The sequence below is a fragment of the Ceratotherium simum genome, chromosome 4, assembly GCF_057802395.1.
Source record: "Ceratotherium simum simum isolate JZ-2026a chromosome 4, ASM5780239v1, whole genome shotgun sequence".
Classification (NCBI taxonomy): domain Eukaryota; kingdom Metazoa; phylum Chordata; class Mammalia; order Perissodactyla; family Rhinocerotidae; genus Ceratotherium; species Ceratotherium simum.
Genome location: NC_141903.1, coordinates 26850926 through 26871534, shown reverse-complemented (window position 1 = coordinate 26871534; position 20609 = coordinate 26850926). Strand labels below are relative to the sequence as shown.

At 55.2% G+C, this 20609-nt stretch overlaps 1 protein-coding gene across 7 annotated transcripts in view; it reads left to right on the top strand.

Annotated features, from left to right (window-relative positions):
* Positions 1 to 3271: 3271 nt before the first annotated feature.
* The window catches only part of NDST1 (N-deacetylase and N-sulfotransferase 1), a 58770-nt gene continuing 41432 nt past the window's right edge, over positions 3272 to 20609 (top strand). For 3 of the 7 annotated variants that reach the window (XM_087429568.1, XM_087429567.1, XM_087429565.1), the window contains exon 1: positions 3272 to 3589. The gene's annotated coding sequence lies outside the window, so the exon portion shown is untranslated. Of the gene's footprint in view, positions 3590 to 3861; positions 4002 to 19792; positions 19917 to 20609 lie in introns of those variants that run through there. The other 4 variants (XM_087429562.1, XM_087429564.1, XM_087429569.1 and 1 more) reach the window with 4 other exon arrangements.

Sequence of the window (20609 nt, the reverse complement as noted above, 5' to 3'; positions counted from 1 at the left end):
TGAGCACAGAAAGGTTGAGAAACTGGCCCACACAGCTGATAAGTGGCAGAGCCAGCATTCAAACCCGAGCAGTCTGGCTCGAGTCCACACTCTTAACGAGGAATTAGGTAAAGAGGAAGGTGGAGTACACCATTTAGGGTAAGAGAGGAGGCTGGACAATAAGGCAGGGAATTTATCCTGAGAGCAATGGGAAGCTGTTCATGGTTTTAAGTAAGAAATGGACACGATGAGAGGGGGCAAAGCGGGAGGGAGGGAGAGCGGTTAAGAGGCCATTAATATGGGCCAAGGCAGAGACACAATGGTGGCTTGGACAAGGGTGGTAGTGATGAAGAAGAAGAAATGGGGTTGGGTTAGAGAAAAAAACTGGAGGCAGAACCAGTGGGATTGGCTCACTGATGGGATGTGGGAACAAGGGGCTGGTGTCAGATTTCTGGACTGGACATGTGAATTGGGCACACAGGAGGAGGGGGCAAAGCAGGTTTGGGTAGAAGATAATGAGTTCAGCCTTTGACTTGTGGAGCTGGATAAAGGTGACCTTGGGACAGCCAAGGGAATTGTCAAGTGGGCAGTGGGGAAGCCACCCAGCGCTGAGAAGGGGGTCTGGGCAGGGGGAACAGTCAGCACAAAGAAAGTCCCCAAAGCTCTGGGAGAGGTGGGTGGGTCCTGAGGGAATGGAGGAGCAGGGCATCCCAACAGTCTTTCTCAGAACCTCCCAGGGTGTGGTTAGAAATGCAGGTCCTCAGTTTACCTAGACCCACAGAGGACCACCTCTGGGTGGGGCCTGGGCCTTGCCTCCCTACAGGCTTTCTGGGTGACAGTGAGCTGCAGGGCCTTGGCCCAGCTCAGTTATCAGCAACTTTGAAGACTGAGAAGAGTAGGAAGAGCTGTCAGTGATGGGGACTTACCCCAGCTCACAGGCTGCCCCCCAAATGCTGAGGGCGAGCCTGCTCTGGATCTGTAGCTTCACTGGTAAGACACCATATCTCACTCAGCTCAGGGGGGAGGATGGCGCCATGACCTGACTGGCCTCCCTGCCCCTCCACCTCCCACAGCATGGCTCTTATCATCTCCTTCACCTGCTTACAGCCTTCTCACTCCACCAGACCCCCAGGATAACGTCCAGTCCACGGAGCCCCTCACACAAGGTCGCCCACAATCTGCCCCTAACCCTCCTCTTCAGTTTTCTTGCTCATTCTTTCCTTCCTGCTTCCTCTACCTTCCCTCTCTCCCACCTCCCCCATGCAACATTCAGCTTTTCCTGAGCACTTTCCATGTGGCCTTTGCACAGGTTGTTCCTTGTTCTGGGAATGTCCATCTCCCCACCCTGATCCCACCCATTCCTTTTGATCCCGCTCAGAGGCTGTGTGTCCCCCCACCCCCCACACCAAAGCTCCTTCATTCTGCTCCCCTCTTCCTATGGACCATACCACTTGCTCTGGGCCTCCCCAGCAAACTCTTTGCTCAGCCAGCTTTTGGACATAGGGAGGGACATACAGATCATCTCCAAATATGCCTGGATACTTCTTGAGAGTGCAGACCCATGTCTCTCTCAAGCCTGCATCTCCCTTACCAGGAGCACAGTGCCTGGCACAGAGAAGATGCTCACACGGCCTCATGTGGATGGCAACGGTTTTCTAAAGCAGAGATGAGCATGAGTAAGATTCTAGGGGCTTGTTTAACCTGCCCAAGACCCAGACCATCTTTAAGGACTTTAGATTGTTGACCGTAGGAATATAAACTATAACGGAGAATTTGCTGGTGGATGCTGATTTCCCTGGACAAACTGGTGGGGTGGCTGGAGTTGTACTAGGAAGTCACAAGCCTATCTTTGTTTTTTTTTTTTTTCCATGAGGAAGACCAGCCCTGAGCTAACATCTGATGCCAATCCTCCTCTTTTTTGCTGAGGGAGACTGGCCCTGGGCTAACATCCATGCGCATCTTCCTCCACTTTATATGGGACGCCGCCACAGCATGGCTTGACAAGCAGTGCGTCGGTGCGCACCTGGGATCCGAACTGGCAAACCCCGGACCGCTGCAGCAGAGCGTGCGCACTTAACTGCTTGCGCCACAGGGCTGGCCCCCAAGCCTATCTGTGAATACAGCCTGTAGTTGGGGCTTGTGGCTACCACCATTAGGCTCAGTCCTGTCTGATTACACTCCATACAGAGCTGGCACATGGGCATGGCTGGGAGTCAGGAGTCTGGTCCTATCCCCCAGCATCTCTCCTTGTTCAGGCCTCGGCCTCTTTCCCCCTCTGAGACATGAGTGGGCTGGCTGAAAACCCTTACCCCTCAGCACAAGGGGAACCGAGATGAGCCTATCCTCCTCTCATCTGTCAAGCTTGGCTTCTCTACCTCCCTTTGCTCTGCTCTGGTTGCACATATTTTTTGAGCTTTGCTCCTACAGTTAGATAATCAAGAGCCTCTGAAAGTCCTTAGGAAAACACCCATCCCCTGTTATCCAAATCTGCCCCAGTCTCACCCCGGACCCACTGAATCAGGATCTCCAGGGGAGGGGCCTGGTGGTGATCTGCATCACTGGCAAGCTTCTGAAGGCTCACTAATCAAATCCACCCCCCCTCCCACCCCTCAATTCACAGGCTGGCTCATGGATGGCAAAAAGCCCCTGCTTGGAGCAGTCAGATCCGAGTTTAGGTTCCGGCTTCCATCTAGGTACCAGACTCCCAGAAATCATCTCATCTCTCTGGGCCTTGTTGTCCCCATCTGTTTGATGAGGATGACCACTGTAACTCTGCCTAACTCTCAGGGTGGTTGAGATGGTTGAAATAACACTGGGGGTGGGAAACTGAGGCTCAGTGGGAGAAGACATTTGCCCAAGGTCATCCACCTCTTCATCTGCCTGTTACTTGCCAGGCGCTGGGGATTCAGCTGGGAACAACTTGTTGGGGGAGATGACATTCTAGTAAACAATGAAACCAGTAAATGAACCAGATAATCACGATAAAGGAAATAAAGTGTTTTTCCAGAGTCAGGGCAGAGGTGGTGGTGGGGGGCCGGGAACGCCTGCCCAGGAGGGGTCACTCCAGCTGAGACCTGGTTGTCGGGGAGCCGGCCAAGGATGCCCTGGGGGTTGTCATAAGCCCAGTGGCAGCAGAGCCGGGAGGCCCCCTTGGGCCTCGGAGGCGCGGCGGGCGCAGGTCTTTGTCTCCCTCGTTCTCTCCGCAGCCTCTCCGACCCCCAGCGCTGTTCCCTCTTTGACCCCGAATAACTTGTTGGTTTCCGGGCTTTGTTTCCCCGGGGTCACCGCCTCTGGGACGCCCGGCAGCCGCCCCAGGCCCTCGTGGGTCCCGCATCTGACACCCCCTCCGGCCCCCGCCCCCTACCCGCTCGGAGACAGGGGTCAAAGGCAGCCCGCGTCACGTGGTCGCCGAGCAGCACCGAATCGGCCGGGAGAGCCGAGGGAGAATCCGGGTGGAAGCTGAGAAATCCAGCCCCGATAGCAGCGCCCGGTCCCGCCCCGGCCCCCGCCCCTGGGCGCTCGCCGCCCGGGCCTCCGGAGCCGATCTCCGGCCGGCACCCACGCTCCATCACGGGATCGAACCCCGCTCCCACGGCCGCGATCCGGGGAGGTAGGCGCCGGGGGCGGAGCGGGTGAGGGGAGACGGGCTGGGGCCCCTCGGCGCGCGGCTTCGCCCCTCTGTGCTCCGCGGGCCCGCGGGGGTGAGGCGGCGCTCCCCAACTTCAGGCTCAGGGAGACCCCACCTCCACGCCGCGGGAGGGGGAGCTGCGAGCTGCCCCCGCGCAGTGCCGGGGGCCGGGACTGGGGGCTGGGCACCGGGAGGGGGAGGGAGGAGAGGAGCGGGAGGCGGGGCGGCGGCTGCGGCGTGGAGCGGGGGTGGGAGCGGCGGCAGGCGGCCGCGAAGGGGTTAACCCGGCCCGGGCCGGAGCCCGGCGGCGCTCGCACGGCCCGGGGGACCCAGGCGTCCGGCAGCGGCTCACTGGGAGCGCCTCCTCTCCCGGGTGGCGCCCCAGCCGTGGCAGGTAAGAGGCCGGGAGGGCCGGGGCCGGCCAGTCCCCTGTCGCCGAGCCGGCGGGGCCCGAGCCGGGCGTGCAGGCCGCGCGGGGCCCAAGCGGCCGCCGGCGCAAGTTTGGTGCGGGCGGGCGCCGGGCGGGCGAGTCGAGTCTGCCGGGCCCCGCGCACGGGGGTGGCAGGACAAAGAGGTGGGGGCCGCGCGGGGCCCGGGGGCAGGCCGGGGTGCGGGCGAGCGCAGCGCGGCAGCTGTAGGTCACGGATAATGTCACTCACGAGGAATGCCCCCTCCCCCTCCCCTGCTCCCGAACAGGGGAAACTTTTGTCTGGCGAGGGAGGGGGTTAGAGGCCGGGTCCCCGCTTCGGGAAGGGTAAGGTAGCCGGACCGGTTTTCCCCGGGCCCGTGAGCGGCCTGGTCTCTAACTCCCCTCCTCCCTCCGGTTCTCGGGGTGACGAGCCCGGCTTCGAACGCGGCCCTTTAACTCTCTGGGACGGTTGAGGAGGGGGCGCCGTGAACGCGTGGCTCTGGGACAGGCCGGGAATCTGGTGACTGGCCTCTTGGCTCTTTCCCAGATTCGAGCGCCAGGTCAGCCAGGAGCCATGGCAGGCCCGGGGGATGCAGAACCCCACGCCCAGTGCTATACCCTTCCCCCAAAGCATTCGGAGTGGCCTGGGGCAGTATTGCCCCCTGGTCTGAAGTTCACACTGACCTGAGTGTCTGTCACTTCCCATTCTGTGACCTTGGTCTGGTTCCTTCTCTTCCCGTAGCCTCAGTTTCCTCACCCGTAAAATGGGCAGAATACAGTGTCTGCCGGAATAGGGATGAAATGAGAACCTGTGGTACCTCAGTAAACGGTGGCATGTTTATATTCAACAAGTATTTATTGCATGTTTATGATGTGTCAGGCACTGGGCTAATTGCTTTACATACATTATCTCATTTAATTCTCCCACACTACTATTAACCACATTTTACAGAGGGAGAAACTGAGGCACAGAATGGTTAAAGGTCACACAGGAGGGAAGTGATGGAGCTGAGTCCCAACTCCAGGGCTCTATAAGGTCCAGGTGTGACTGAGCTCACGGTGTCATTTTCAGTTGGAATTATGAGGATACCTCTTCCCATTACCCTTACCCCCAGCGATGCTCCGTCTGTCTGGTGCTGGTGCGGGGTGAGGTCTGGTGCCCTGGCTCTTGTTATTGTGGGCAGCTGGACCAGAGGGGCAGTCAGTTGGAGCCTGGGCCTGGAGCTCCGTGATGGTCCAAGTTCTGTTGCTGGCTGGGTCCTTGGCAGGAACGCTCTCCCAGTGCGGGTAGTGCAGGGAGGAGCCCGTCTCCCTGGCTCTGGCTGGGGACAGCTGGTGGCTTTGTCAGCAGGCCTCTCCCCAGCACCCAGGGGACAGCAGAACCTTTCATCTGCATTCACACAGGTCACTTTCAGATCAGCAGTGGGCAGAGGTAGGGCTGAGAAGTGGAGCACTTGGGGCAATGAGAGGCCTAAGGCCATGGGATTTATATCCCAGGTGTCCTCTTGTGGGACTCGTTGGCCGAGTTCTCCTTGCTAAACTAATGGGCTGCTCTAGGTGCCCCAACCCTAAAGTCCTTGAGGATAGTAATGGAGGGTAGACTTTGAGCCAGTGTCAGGATTGCAGAATCCTAATGGAAAATACATGTGTCTGTGGGTTTCTGAGTCATATTCTGTAGCCCTCAGTAAATACCCCATGAGTGAATGTGAGGGGTGGCCCAGATAGTGCCCTGTGCTGGCCTAATCTTTTGGTGGGGATACTATCTCATGATTACTGATCAGGCTGTGATTGGGGACCTTGAGTAATATCTTGAAAAATGGAAAACAAATTGCTGGTTAATAAATGACATCTTAAAACAATGGAGTGGGAGTAGATGATGAAAGAAGTTCTTGGGAGAGGAAAGTTTATGCGTTACTGTGCTGACTGCTCCAAGGGCTGTTCCAGCGCTGTGTCTGGGGTTTCCAGGGTCATGGGCTTTTCCTGGGCTGTGGGAACAGGGAGCCCTCCTGGGCTGACAGTTCACTGTCAGCTTGTAGGAACAAGAGTGAAAAATTCCACTACTTAACTGAACTTTGAGGGGACTCAGAAAAGTGGGGGACTGAGTGGAGGGGCTGGAAGTCTGAAAGGCGTCCTGAGGGATAGGATGACCCTTGGCATGTGGTCAGACTCTCCTTGTCATTGTGATCAGGCTAGGAGGCGAGGACTCTGGGAGAATCAACAGGTGAAGGCGGGAGCCAGCAAGGAGGAAAAGATGGATAATGAGCCTCTTATCACAAGGGGTATGGAAGGAACAGTTTTATAATCACAGGTTGAGGATGTGGTTGAGAGTATGAAATCGTAAGGTAGTGGTTGGCTGAGGGGCCAACTGAGAAACTTAGAAATGGGCTCTGGTCTCAGCAGCCTGGAACTCTCTCTATCCTGGGCTTTGGACCTGCTTGACCTGTCTTTCGTACTTTGAGGCCAAAGCCAGGCCTGCAAGTCCCTAGAGACAGGGCAGACTTCTGCTGGCTTGGCATTTGGTTTTGGGTATGGCTGGAAATATCTGGACTGTTTGGAGGACTTGGACATTCTTTACTTGAAATGGAACGTTAGGGTAATTTGTTAAATATGTATGGAAAATGTCTGTGGACGGGGGGTGATGGGGAAACGAAGTGGGGTGAGGTGCTGCTGGTTTCTGACTGGAGAGGCTGCTGATCTGATGGGGGAGGGAGACGCGGATCGAGTGATGGGGAAGAGGCAGGACGTGATCAGTGATAGATGGGCTTTGGAAGGCCAGTGGAGGGGAAAAGCTCTTCTGGTTGTTATTGTCGGCAGGGCTTCCTGGGGGAGGAAGTGTTTGTGAGGATGCAGGCTGCAGGAAGGGGGGCAGTGCGAGACAAGATCGGGTCCTGGGGAGCCCACAGGATCCTGCTCAGGAGTTTGGATTTTACTCTGTAGCCGGTGGAGAGGACAGAGGGTTGTAAGCAGCTCATTGAGTCTATGCCTGTTACTGTGCCTTGTGCCAGGCTCCTTACAGACGCCTCATTGAAACCTCACAATATCCCTGCAAAGTAGCTACTGCTGCTGGTAACCCACACCCCCACCCCCTTTTCAGACCGGGAAATGAAAGCTCAGAGGGGTCGAGTCACTTACAGAGCTGTGTTTGAACCCAGGCCTGAACTGTTTCTGCCCTGTTGTGCTGCTCCTCTCAGGGGTCATTTGGCCAAAAATGGTGGCAAGATTGGCAGGGTTGAGACTAGCTCAGAGATGATGCTGGTCGTGGTCCAGCAGAGAGCTGACCGAAGTCTGACTCTGGCTGTGGGACTGAGAGGGAAGGAGGGGGAGGCTGCAGGGCTTGGTAGCTTCTTGGTGATTGGGGTCATCACAGGTGGTCTAAGGTTTGGGGAAGGACCCTTGAGGAGTGTCACTGCTTTCAAATCCCTGCAGGGCTCTCTACAGGCAGAGGGCATACTCTTGTCCTGTGCCGCTCCTGAGGGCAGAGACAGCACCAAGAGTGACAGGGAAGCTAAAGGGAATAAGCTGCCTGGGGAGGAGGCAAGGTCCCCATCATTGAAGGTGTGCGAAGAGGCTGGAGAGTTGGAGAGGGTGTAGAAGGCGTGTACCAGGGGGTCAGGCCTGGGTGACCTCTTTCAGTTCCCCTTTCATCCGAGAATCTCAGTACTTGGGGTGGCACTTGGCTTACTTCCGCCCGCAGTTTTTCTCATAGCTTTTTGGAGCTGCCTCTTCCCGTGCATGTCGGGAAGTTCCCCATACGTGCCCAGCCTGCAGTGCTCCGCCTAGGAGAGTCTTCCCCGGGGAATGCACTCAGCCCAGCTGGCCTTCGAGGGGCCCCTCGGGATGTCTGGATCAGCTGCGGGAGCCTGGGCTGCTGGGGACTGTGGTTTCAGAGGGCTGGAAGCTTCTGCTTCCATTTCCCAGTCTGTGAAATGGGTTCAGTCTCCCTTTCCTCAAATGTGAGGAAATAAGGCTGAATCATGCCGAATCAGTAGGAGTTGGAGGAAAGGGCTGGTAGGTTTGAAAGTGAGGAGTGGGAGGCGTGGGTTGAGTGGGGGTAGGGGGACAGGGTTATCCCCTTCCTTCTCCACAGTAGAGGTTAAAGCAGGGTCCCCTGGTCTCGGAGGTCACCAGCAAAGGTGCTTTCTGCTGCCTGTGGGGCTATTACAAAGCTCTGCCCGTCGGCTCCAGCTTGGAGGGTTGGAGCTTGGTGGAAGGGGTGGACGTGGATGTCTTGGACCATGTGGCTTCAGGGCTAGAGCCAGTCTGTCCCAGAGTCACAGAGGGGACTGAAGCTCTTATCTAGGTGGAGGAGAGTTGTGTTAAGTTGCCTCCTGACCCTTTTTATACCTGCTTGTTTTATTTCTTGACACAGATTGGATTTAATTTTAAAAGGTGCATTGTGAACGAGCATTTATTTGTTGGAGGGCAAGGTATGGGAGGTGGCCGCTATGTGCCATCTCCCCTCTCCCATTCCCCCTCAGCCCTCCAGCAGAACCTGCCTCTTTCCCCTCCTTGCGTGTGGCCCATCCCTTCCTGCTTCCACATCTCTGCTCGTGGCGAGGATGCTGCACCCCAGTCACTTCCCCTCACCCACCCAAAAATCCTCCCCTGCCAGTGCCCAGCTCTGGTGTCACCTCTTCCTAATTCCACAGAGCTGGCATTGCCCGCTCCCTGCTTTCCATGTGCAGAGTCTGTTATCTGGACCTCTCATGGGGCCCTTCACACGCCGGGCTTTGAATTTTGGTTCCTTAAAGACGTGTCTCATTTCCTCTAGGCTCCGTGCTCCGGATGCAGGGCTGTGTGTGGCCTGTTTCTGTACCACTGGGGTGGGCAGCACTGCAGAATGGAGTCAAAAGTCCTGGGTTCAAATCCCAGCTCTGCCACTGTTAACTGTGGGATCTAGAGCAAATTACCCAAATCTCTCTGGGTATTGATTTCCTCATCTGCAAAATAAGGATAGTAATAGTCCTTTTCGGCTAGGGAGGTTGAGCAGATCAGTGCCTGACCTACAGTAAGAGCCCAGTGAGTAGGAGCTCTTCAAAGATAACAATAATTATTATTATTATTATTTATACCTGGGAGGTGATCTGGCCTTTTAAAGATGGAGGGAAGAATCCTTGGAGGTTGAATTTCTAAACTTTCTGTCTAATGGCTCAAGAAGGCTTGTTTGGATGAGGAAACCGAGGCCCTGAGAGATAGGGCAATTTGCATGGGGTGTGGGAGCTGCTGGTCCTATCCAGGAAGCCTGACAGAGTTTCCCTTCTTCGTTGCACCTGTTTTGCCTCTTCTCTCCTTTCATCAAGGCTAAGGTGCTCGAGTTCTGTAGGCACAGCCTCCTCCCTGATGGGCATGTTGAGAGGTATCTAAAACTTGCACCAGATAAGTTGGTCTGGTTGACAGGCCCCGTGGCTGCCCTCAAGACCAGGGACCCTTACCCCAGACCGTGTGCGCTGTGAGCTGGAGCCTCGAGAGGCCTCCCACCCAGCCTCCCTGTGCCCTGGGAAGAGGAGTGGATGGTGCCAGGGAGAGGGGACCTAGGAGAGGTCGTGGGGCAGGTGACTAGGACACAGACAGAGCAGAGGCTGGGAGCTGGGCTCTGGAGCCAAACGGTCTGGATTCACATCCCTGCTGGGCCACTTCCTACTTGTGGGACCTTGGGCAAGCTGTTTAGTTTGTCATCTGTACAAAGGAGATAATTGTCCCCATCTCACAGCATTTAGAAAGATAATGCATGGAAGGTGCTTAACTATGAGCTCAGTCCCTGTTATGGTTATGGTTGTGGTTGATGTTGTTATTACGGACTAAGGAGCTCATTTAATCCTCCCAACAGCGGTAGGAATTAGGCACCATTATTATCCCCTTTTAGCAGATGTGGCACCTAAGGCTTAGTGAGGAGGACGCTCAGCTTGGAGAGGTTCAGACCCTGGGGATTGCCATGAGGGTCTCCTGGTTGCTGAGGGGCTACTCTGGCCAGACGGAGCAGACTTGGGTCTGGGAGGCACCAGAAACGCGGAAACTCAAATGATCAGAGCTAGCCAAGATGGAAGCGGTTGTGTCTGGAGGTGCGGAGCAGAATCCCGGCCGGCGCTCACGTGGTTGAGATGTGGTGAGGACTGGCTCCATGAGGCAGGGCTTGGATTCTCGTCACCCGCAGGCCGGCCAGGGATTGGCCTGTCGGGGCAGGTCCGGGTGGCAGTCGGTGGAGGTCTGCTGTAGTCATTGCACAGTTGCAGCCACCTCTGGTTCACACAACCTGCCCAGGCAGAGGCCAGGTGAGGAGCAGAGTGTCGTCATCACAGGGCCTTCACTGGTGCTGCTCCCTCTGCCTGGATTCCCTCCCTCCACTCCTCACACCTGGGCAGCCCCTGCTCTGCTTTTACAGGAGTGTGAGCATCACCTCTTCATAGCAGCTCTCCCTGATTTCACCTGCAGGTTAAGTCAGTGCTCCTCACAGTTGGGCCCTGGACCAGTAGCATCAGCATTACCTGGGAACTTGCTAGAAATGCAAATTATCTAGTCCCACCCCAGATCAGAAACTGGGGGTGGGATCCAGCAATGTGGTTTAAGAAACCCTCCAGGTGATTTCAATGCATGCTAAAGTTTGAGAAACACTTGGTTAGGTAATAAAAAAAATGGTTGCCTCTCGCCTTGGGCTCTCCTGTTCTCAGCATATTCAGACACTCAGCAAATGTGGGTGATCCAGAGGAAAGCCCTGTTTCTCTCTACCCTGTTTACAAGGAGCTGCCATCTTTGAACAGCTTCCCACCCTCAGGAAGCAATCTTGTGACACAGTGGTGGGGTTCAACAGAACCCCAACACAATTACAGGAGATAGTGCTGGGGCCACTTGAGGAAGGCGGGATTAGGGGACTTGAAGCATGGGGGGCTTTATGGGTGGCAAGGATGGGGGCCAGGAACCAGCCAGCTGTGTTCTAGGGCTGGGGCCAGGGCTGGGGTTGGGTAGAGAGTGGGGTCCTGCTTCAGAGAAGGATGTGTGCTGGGGCCGAGGATGTGTGCATGTGTGTGTGATTACAGTGGCTGGATGTGATCCGAGAGGACTAAGGGGCCTTAGCTGTCACCAGTCCAGTGGTTTTAAGCATCTCAATAATTTTAATGATGATGATCATATAATTGCTGCTCACGTTTATTGAGAGTTTATCAATGCTTGCTGGGCACTTCCGTGTAATCATATCTGGAGTAATCCCCAGAATCATCCTGGAAGGTAGGCACTATTATTGTCCCCATTTTATAGATGAAAATACTGAGGCCATATGCCGTAAGGTGGTAGATCTAGGAATTCTGTAGAATGTTTTTTTTTTTCCTGAGGAAGATCAGCCCTGAGCTAACATCCATGCTAATCCTCCTCTTTTTGCTGAGGAAGACCGGCTCTGAGCTAATAACATCTGTTGCCAGTTGTTCTCCTTTTTCTCCCCAAAGCCCCAGTAGATAGTTGTATGTCATAGTTGCACATTCTTCTAGTTGCTGTATGTGGGACTCGACCTCAGCATGGCCGGACAAGCGGTGCATCGGTGCGCGCCCGGGATCCGAACGCGGGCCACCAGTAGCGGAGTGCGCGCACTTAACTGCTAAGCCACAGGGCCGACCCTGTAGAATTCTATAGGGGTGCTTAGAAGCATGATCTCATGGGGAGAAGGGCAGTGGAGGATTGTCTTGGAGTGTTTGCACAGAAGGCACAACTTAGATTGGTTTTCTAAAGATGCAAAAATATATATTCTATCAAGTGAGTGAATCAGGCTTTGAGGGGTTGATGGGACTGTGTTAGGATGGTTAGGGCTCAAGCCTCCAAGTTGGGGCCCCCACTGCAGACACTGTCATTCTCCCTGTCTTATGGGCCGTTTGGGGCACAAAGAGACTCAATGCTGAGTTCAAGGTCCCAGAGCTAGGATAAGAGATAAAATCAGAGGGAGAAAAGTGGATCTCCTCTGGTTCTAGCAAGAGGCGATGGGGAAGTCAAGATCAGAATCCACTGTCTACCCTGCTGTTCTTTTCTGCCTCAGTGCCCCTTAGGTATCTCAGGGCTTTCCTGACGCAGTTTAGGGACCCCTCCATTTCTCAATGGGGAGCTGAGGCCCAGGGAGAGGCAAGGACTTGCCCACACAGGGCCACACATGGTGTCACGATTGGGACCAGAACCCAGAGCTGTCTCTGTTCTGATCAGGGAAGGGTTTGTTTCCCGAAAACTGTCCCTGCCCCCACCCCATCTTTGGCAGGCTGGGTAGCCGTAGCCCTCCAGGTGGCCCAGAGCAATGCTGGGGGCAGAGATAGGTGTGTCCTGGGGAGAAAGCTGCCAAGGAGGGGTGAGGCAGCTTCCAAGAGGAAGAACACCAAGAAGCCCAAACTCCAGACGGAAACCAAATGTATTTTCTTGGTCCTGAGAGGATATTTGGAACAATGGGAGTAGGATGGGGGAAGTTGGTCTATAAAAAGGGCTTCTTGATATCCTTAAAAAAAACTAGAGTCTTTAGGTTTGACTTTTGTTTCTCTGAAGGATGTTTATGTAACTTCCTGAAGCAGGATCCCAGAGCCCCGTGAAGTTTGTCAGACGCTATTGTTGATAGACTCGGGGCTTTGGAGCTGGGAAGGACTGGATCAGGTTGTCTCCCCATTTTACAGTTGGTGAAACTGAGGCTCTGAGAAGTGGGGAGAGGGGCTGTTTGAGGTCGCACAGCGTGGCAGCAGGAGCCTTGGGACTAGAGCCTTGGTTTTCCGGTGCCTTACAAGGGGCCGTTGTCTTGACTTAGCTCTCCTAGGGCACGGCTGGCGTGGACTCTGGGCAGGGGCTGTGGTGGGGTCTCTCTTGTAAACACTCAGAGCTGCTGGGGTCGGGGCAAGGCAGGTCTGGTCTGCAGCGAGGAGGGCACACTGGATGGTGACTGCGTGGTGGGGAGGAGGCTAGAATGGTGTGCTTGTTGGTGCCACCCCCATCCAGATGCTGGGGCCCAGCTGTGCACCGTCTGCCCAACAGCTGGGAGTTGTGAGTCACACCCAGTGGGTGCAGGGTGTTGTGTTGTGATTCATTCTGTTCTCCCGGCCCTGAATGGATGACTAGGCCCTGAGCCCTCATTCGTGCCCACGCCTGTGGACTTAAGTGGCTGTGCATTTGGGCTCCGAGTGTACAGATACAAAGGGGCGCAGAGGGCTTAGGGGAGGCCCCTCCCTCCGCCAGCCCCTGTCTCTTGAGTATCCTGTGATCTCGACCCATCCATTCTCACCAGTTCAGGAGTCCGTGAGCTCTTGAAATCATGTGCAATGTTTTGTAGGCGTTTCTGTGCATTCTTTTTCTGCAGAGAGAGTCTGTAGATTTCATTGGGTTGTCAGAGGATTCGGTGTCCTCCGAAGTGCTGACAGGAGGGCAGGGGGCCGCATGCATGCACTGCAGGCTTGGGAGAAGGTTGCTGAAGAGGCAGTGTGGTTCTAGTAGAAAGTAGCCTGGTGGCAGTGCAGTATCATGGTTCAGAGTGTTGGATTCTAAGCTAGCTCCCCCACTTAGGAGCTGTGTGATCTTGGGTAGTTACTGTGTCTGTGCTTCAGTTCCCCTCTCTGTAAAATGGGAGTAATAAGAATAGTTATCTCATGGTGTTATAGATTTTTAAATAAGATGATGCCTGTAAAGGACTTATCCCAGTGCCTGGTACAAAGTAATCACTTGGCGCGAGTTTGCTATTATTATTAGTTCCAGCTCTGCTACTAAGTTGCTGTGTGGTCCCATTAAGTGCCTTATCTTGGGGTCTTAGTCTCCATCTCCAGCTGTGCACTCTGTGTTGGGCTTTCCAGGAGCTACAGGCCAGGGCCGGAGAGCAGGGGTGTGCATGCGAGGGAGGGGGAACCCTCTGTACCCCGGGACTCCCCAGCCCAGGCCCTCCCTGGTGCCTAATCGTGGCTTTGTCCTGAGGCAGGGTTATGTAACCCGCCAGGCGGGACACAATTCTCAACCTCGTTTTGTCCTCCGTTGTCTCTTTCTCTCCCTTCCCCCATGGAGCTGTTGCATTAGCCGACCTGTTCCTCAAGCTCCAGGAATGAAATCGAACCCCTGCTATTCTGCCATCAATTGATTTAGTCCGGAGGTTTGCTGGGCAGGCCGCCCCTCCTCCCACCACCTGGGGACAGACAGAGCTGATACCTCTGTGCCTGGGGGTGGAGACAGGGACTCGTTTTTCGGGGGAAAGGCAGGCTCTAGGCTGGGGAGCCCTTGACCCATGGCCCCTGTGGTTCCAGCGGGTGTGCCCACGTCCTCCCCATCACTCCCTCCCCAGGAGTGCCCTCCCCATCCTTGCAACCCAGCGCCAATGCCTCCTCTCCCGGGAAGCCTTCCCCGGGACCTCAGCTGCAGGGAAGTCTCCTCCACTGAGCTCCATATTGTGTTCTCTGTCCCTTTTAAGAAAACAGAGGCCACAAACTGGCAGGCCACATCCGCCCCACGGGCAGATTTTGCTTGGCCCATGCCAAACATTGAGCTAACAGGAGATTTGCCAACAGGAGATTTCACATAAAAATCCCAACTTCTGGCTTTACTTCAAAAATGGGAAGATCAGAAAACCTTGAGCCTACATTCTCCAGTGGCAGCTACTGGAGATGAGGCACGTACGCTCCACTTTGCCCTATCCCGACCCAGCCCCTTTGTACGCTTACCACCTTTCTAGGCCCCCAGGCATCTGAGTTTACAACTGTGTCCTGAAGGCACGGCCTGCTTTCTCTCCTGCGTTGTGGTGTGGTGCCTCTGCTGTCTGCTGCGTGGGCTCCTTGAGGGTGGTGGAAGCTGGGGGGCTGACTCCTCTCTGCCTCCCTCAAAGCACTGTGCTCAGTCTCAGAGCTGTGTACGCAGCAGGAGCATAATAAGTGCTTCCTTTAAGAACGAAGGCGTGGCAGTGGTGCTCTTCGCCAGCTGTGAAGTTTCCATTTAATGGAGACCTGTGGATTGGCCTGCCCTGTGGCCCTCGAATCCTCCTCCCAGATAAGCTGTGGCTGGTTAGCCGCTGACCCAGGCAGCTACTTAAGCTGCAGATAAACAGTCACTGAAAGTGTTGTCCCCACGCCGCTATGTAACCAAGGAGAGAAACCCTTCACCTGCAGCTGTCCCTACGTTTCACCCTCCCCCGGGGCTTGGAGGAGTTGGGGGGAGAGGGAGGCTGGGATCAGCAGCCCTCAGAGGGCATCAGGTCCAGACTTCTGTGTCCTGTAGGTACAGAGGGACGGGACGGGGCGGGGATCAGTTCAGATGTTTACTGGGCTGGGTTTCTGCTCCTACAGTCCTTTCTCTGCTTTATTCTCCTCTTAGCGTATGTGCTTTATCCATCAGCTCCTTTATCCAGCTGTCTGTCTGTCCAAGGTTTACTTCACTCTTTTAATTGAAATCCTAACCATCCCTCGAGGCCAGCTCCTGGAAGAGGTCTTAGCTGAGAGCTCACAATTGTTCTGTGTACAAGAAAAACCTAGGAAGCTTGTAAAAAAATGCATGCAGATTTCTGTCTCCCATCTTTAATTCCTTCAGTTTAGGGTACAGCCTCCCCCTTCCTAGAAGGTTCAGACATGGGGGTCTATATACATGCTTTGAGGATCCTGTCTTAGCTCAGGGCTGGTAGGGAGGACCCCTGGTGTCACACATGCTGTGTGACATCAACATGCCTCTTTCCCTCTCTGGGCTTCTCTTTTGCCCTCTGCACTAACACGCTGAGCTCTTCCTGGTGGTTGTGGCCGAAAGTGCCTTCAGAGTTGTTCTTAGAGAGGATGACAGAAGGGATCAGTGTCTCACTGATAAGTGAAGGGGTTTCACATTCTTCAGGTAACAGCTCAGGGAGGAGTGCCCTGATGTCAGAGGACATAGCTGGAAGCCCGGGTCAGAGTGGGCAGAGGCTGTGCCCCTGGTGTCATGCCCCACAGGGAGGGCCTGAGGCCAGGGAGGTTGGAGGACTGGCCTGGGCAGCCCAGCAACCTGGCCACAGGCTGAGGCGTGCCCTGTCGTGTGGTCCTGTGGCAGGCAGGCTGAGGTTTCAAGTGCAGGCGTGGACAAGCCATTTACAGATGGGTAAACTGAGGTACAGAGAGGGAGGGACTCTCCCAATGTCACACATGAGTGCGTGGAAAGCTGGACCTGGACCCCAGGTCTTCTGACTCCCAGGCAAGGCCACTCTCCTCTGTCCTCACCTCCCTCTGCAGGGTCAGTGCCAGATCACCCAGCTGGGACAATCATCTGATTGTCTGTGATGACTTCGAGGCTAGGGCCTGGAAAAGTGAAGCCACCATCGTCACAGCCACCCCGGAGGCATGAAACCGGTTGGGTGTGCAAATTACGCCTCAGACATCCCATTTTTTTGTTTTTCCTAAGACTGTCTCTGATGGGCCAGCTGCCTCTGTGCCCGTTTCCGCCTGGCACTGGGCTTCATGCTCTTTATTCTGAGAACAGAGCTTCCTTCTGATGGTCCTCCTGCTGACAACAGGAAAAGGGCAGGCGTGGCACTCGCCTCCCTCCTCCGCCTCCTCTTGCTGGGAGCGTGGGGCAACCTTTGTGAGATGCCAGACCCTGGCAGCACTGGTGGGCTGAGAGGGAGGGCAGCAGAGCCCAGTCTGTGTTGCTGCTGGCAGCTAGAGCCGCCCCATGGGCCCAACTATCAGACCCAGAAGTTCTCTGTCAGTGGCCAAGAGGGTGGGCAGAGACACTGGACAGGGACAAATATTAAGTCCTGTCCTGGTCCAACAGTCAATGGTCCCGGGGCACGATGGGGATTTGGCTGGCAACTGTTCGTGTGACAACCCTCAGGGTTTCAGCTGGCACAGGTAGAGTGTCATTTCAGCTTCCAGGTGATCCTGGTGTCCTAGAGGGTGCAGAAACCAAAAGGTGTTCAGATGAGGGAGGCAGTAGTCTCTCATTCAGCAGGTTTTTGTTAAGCATCTGCTCTGTTCCAGGCACTTTTCTAGGCACTGGGACACAGTGAATGAAACTGACCAAGTCCCTGTTTTGGACCAGGGGCTGACAGTTGAGTGGTGGGGTAGGATCAACAAACCAACAAATACAGCTATTTGTCAGGTGGGGAGAAGTGCCTGGAGCAAAAATGAAGCTGGATTGGGGGTAGACAGTGTGACTTGAGGGAGGGCTCTGCTCTGTCAGGTGATTGGGTGGTTGTGGAAAGTCTCTCTGGTGAGGGGACAGCAGACTCTGAGTGGGGAACAGTGGGGTATCTGGGGAAGAGCATTCCAGGCAGAGGGGAGAGCAGTGCAAGGCCTTGAGGCCAGAGGGTGCGGTTGTGCTGAGGGAGAGCAGGGAGGCTGGCGTGGCTGGGCAGGAAGAATACGAGCAACCCTGGTAGCTCGAGAGCTGGAGCCAGAGGGGTGTGGAGGGCCTCCTGGCCCACGGAGACGACTTTGCTGCTTAGTCTGAGTAGAGGAGAAGCTGCTGAGGGCTGACTTGTTTCGACATACATTTGAGAGGGATCTTGTGGGCTACCACGCGGAGAAGAGCCAGGAGGGTGGACGCAGGACTCCCGGCCATGAGGCTGCTACAGTCACGCAGATGAGGGAGGCCGGCTCAGGGTGGAGAGGGTCGGGGAGGCAACCAGGGGTCGGGTTCTGGATTGGTTTTGCAGGATGAGCTGATGGATTAGATGTGGGATGTGAGAGGAAGAGGGTATTGACGGCAGGGTTTCTGGCCTGAGGGACTGGAAGGATAGCGTTGCCATTTACTGAGACTGGGAAGGCTGCAGGACAAACAGGTTTGGGGAGAGAAATGGAGATTTCAGGTTAGACACTACCCTGGGGGCAGGGAGGGGTGGGACACGTGGGTAGAGATTGGTCCTGGGCCTTGCATGTTCCTCTTGTTGAAGGGGTGATTTCTGCAGGAGGTGTGAGGGGTCCCTGTAGGACCCTCCTGAGCCCTGAGAATCTGTTCTGTGAGAACAAATGTTGCCTGGGCCCTTCATGTTCGTTTCTCTCTTTGCAAACCTCTTTCTGCTTTTCCCTTCCTTCTGCACGGAGGAAAAAGGCAGGTTCTGAGGACTCGTTGTCATGGTGGTTATCCTGGCCTGTCTGCCAGCATGCCTCTTGGGTGTGAGTTCCTCTTGGGGAGGGGCCGGGGGGAGCCCTGGAAGGGGAGACTGGAGGCCTCAGGCTTGCCCTGGCTTTGCTACCAGCAGAGAGTGTTCTCTCTGTGCCTTGGTTTCCCTCCTGTATGGGGAAGTGTTGAGCTGCCCCCAGGGGGGCAGGGAACACTTGAGGAGGCCACATAGCACAGTGGTTCAGAACCCAGCCTCGGAGTCCAGGCGTGGGTGCGAATCCTTGCTCTGCCGCTTGACTGTGAGAGTCTGGGTCAATGACATAACCTCTCTGAGCCTCACTTTTCTCATCTGTGAAAATGGGCCAACCATAGTACCTGCATCACAGGGTTACTGTGAGGGTTAAAGGAAGAAACACACATAAAGCACTTAGCAAAGGCCCTGCACATACCACACCCAGTTAACAGAGGCTGTTAGTAATAGTGACCTGTGTAGTTGGTCAGGTTAAGGGGTTTCGCCTGGTGGGCGGTGGGAGCCATGGGAGATTGTTGAGCAGGAGCATGTGACACCTGTAGTTTGAGGGGGCAGCTGTGAGTGTGGAGACTGGGGCTGAGTCCTCTTGGCAAGCCCCTGAGCCTCTTCGACCTGCCAGAGTGAGAACCGACAGCTGGCTCTGATGGACTGTCCTTTCCTTCTCCACCTGAGGGTCTTCACTGACTTGGCATGGGCAGCCTCTGCCTTGTATAGGCCCCTCGGGGATGGAGTGGTCCTTTTCCCTAAGGTCTCCTATAGGATCCCTTGTTTCTACATCCCCGTGGCTGACCTTAGGGAATGTGAGTGAGGGGCTTTGAGGGGACTTGAGTTGCATGTAGGGCTTTGGACAGGGCTGGCAGGGGCAGGGCAGGCCTGAAGTGGCATTCCACTGGGCACTTGGATGTGGCCTCAGTTCCTGGTCCGGATCCAGGCTGGGGGTGCTTGCGCCAGTGGAGCTATGGAGAGGTCGACAGTGGGCAGAATGTGGCCCCCTCAGGACCCACACTTCAGTGGTGCCCAGGCATGCCGGCCGACCCTGTGCTTTTGCAAGCCTGTTTCCCAGCAGTTGAGCCATGCCAGGATGGCCAAGGACATTTCAGAGTCCCTCAGGGCTTGCAGCCAGGCTGTCACCAGGCATTGCTTGTTTTCCCAGGCTCCAAGGGTTTTTAGGGCTGGAGGGGGCTCTGGAGATATTCCAGGGCCTTTTTTAACAGCTGGGTAAATTGAGATCCAGAGAGAGTAAGGCACTTGACCAAGGTCTCACAAGGCCACCTCCCTCCTATCTGTCACCTCCCTCTGTTCCCATGTCCCTTGCTCAGACTCCTGGCCTCCTGCCCGGACGTTTGTAACAGCCTCCATCTTGTGGGCCCTCCAAGAGTTTTGTTTGTCCTCCTATTATCATAATCTTGCCATAACCTGCCAGGCACACGTGCTGTTTGAGTAAATCTGGTCTCCTGTCCCCTCCAGTCCCAGACGGAGCAGTGCAGCATGGAGGTTCTGGGCTCAGGCCCCAGAGCCAGACTGAACTCAGTTTGAATCCTGCTCTGCCCCTTCCTAGCACGGCAACCTGGGGCAAGATACTTCACATTTCTGAGCCTCAATGTCTCTGTCTGTGAAAAGAAAGCAGTAGCAGTACTTAATTTGCGAGGATGTCATGGTGGTTGAATGAGATAACGTGTGAAGGGCTGGGTATAATACCTGCACAGAGTGTTGTGTGGTTACTCAAAAATGGTCTGTTGTAAAGGCCCATCAGTGCTGGTTGAAGTGGAAGGCCAAGAGCATGGAGGGGTAGACGAAGCCTTGGACTGGGAGGCAGAAGATGTGGGCTCCAAGTTACTCTCAAACACTGCCTCACTGTGGGCTCTTTGGTAAGTCACTCTGCTGGGAACCCCACTCTCCTCATTTGAGAAAGGGGGAAGAAATCCCTGTTATGTTCTCATAAGGGTGTCATATGACACCAAAGCACTGACTGTGAAAAAGCTTTGCATCTGTGTAATGATTTAAAAATGGCATGGCGGTGGCTGTGTTGTACAGATGGTGATGAGGACGTTGTAGCCACAGTGGTGGACAACTGGCTTGGCTGGAGGCTGCTCAGCCTGTGAATGCTCAGCACCCACACAAGCTTCCCATCCCTGCCTGCTCCCGGCCTCCCTCAGCCTGCCTTTCACGTTAGCCTCAGCATCGCACACTCGAAGATGTGGGAGGTGCAAAGACCCAATGGCATCTTCCGGGCCCTAGCGGGTTTTGGGTTATCTGGGGCTGATGCCATGGAATGTAGGGATTAATGTCAGACACTGGTTTGAATCTCAGCTAAGCACTTCCCAGCTGGGAGCGTGAGCAAGTTGCTTAACTTCCATGAGCCTCAGTTTCCACATTTGTAAGACGAGGCCCTGCTGAAGTGGAGCCAAGCGTTTAGCAAAGGGACCAGCACATGGTCTGTAGGTGGTTGTATAAAGTGTTTTCTACCTGGAGCATGGTGACTGATGGGTTAACTGATAGCGGGGAGTGGGGCTGTTGTGCTCGTTGCTGGGGATGAGCTGTGGAGGTCGGTTGTGCTCCCT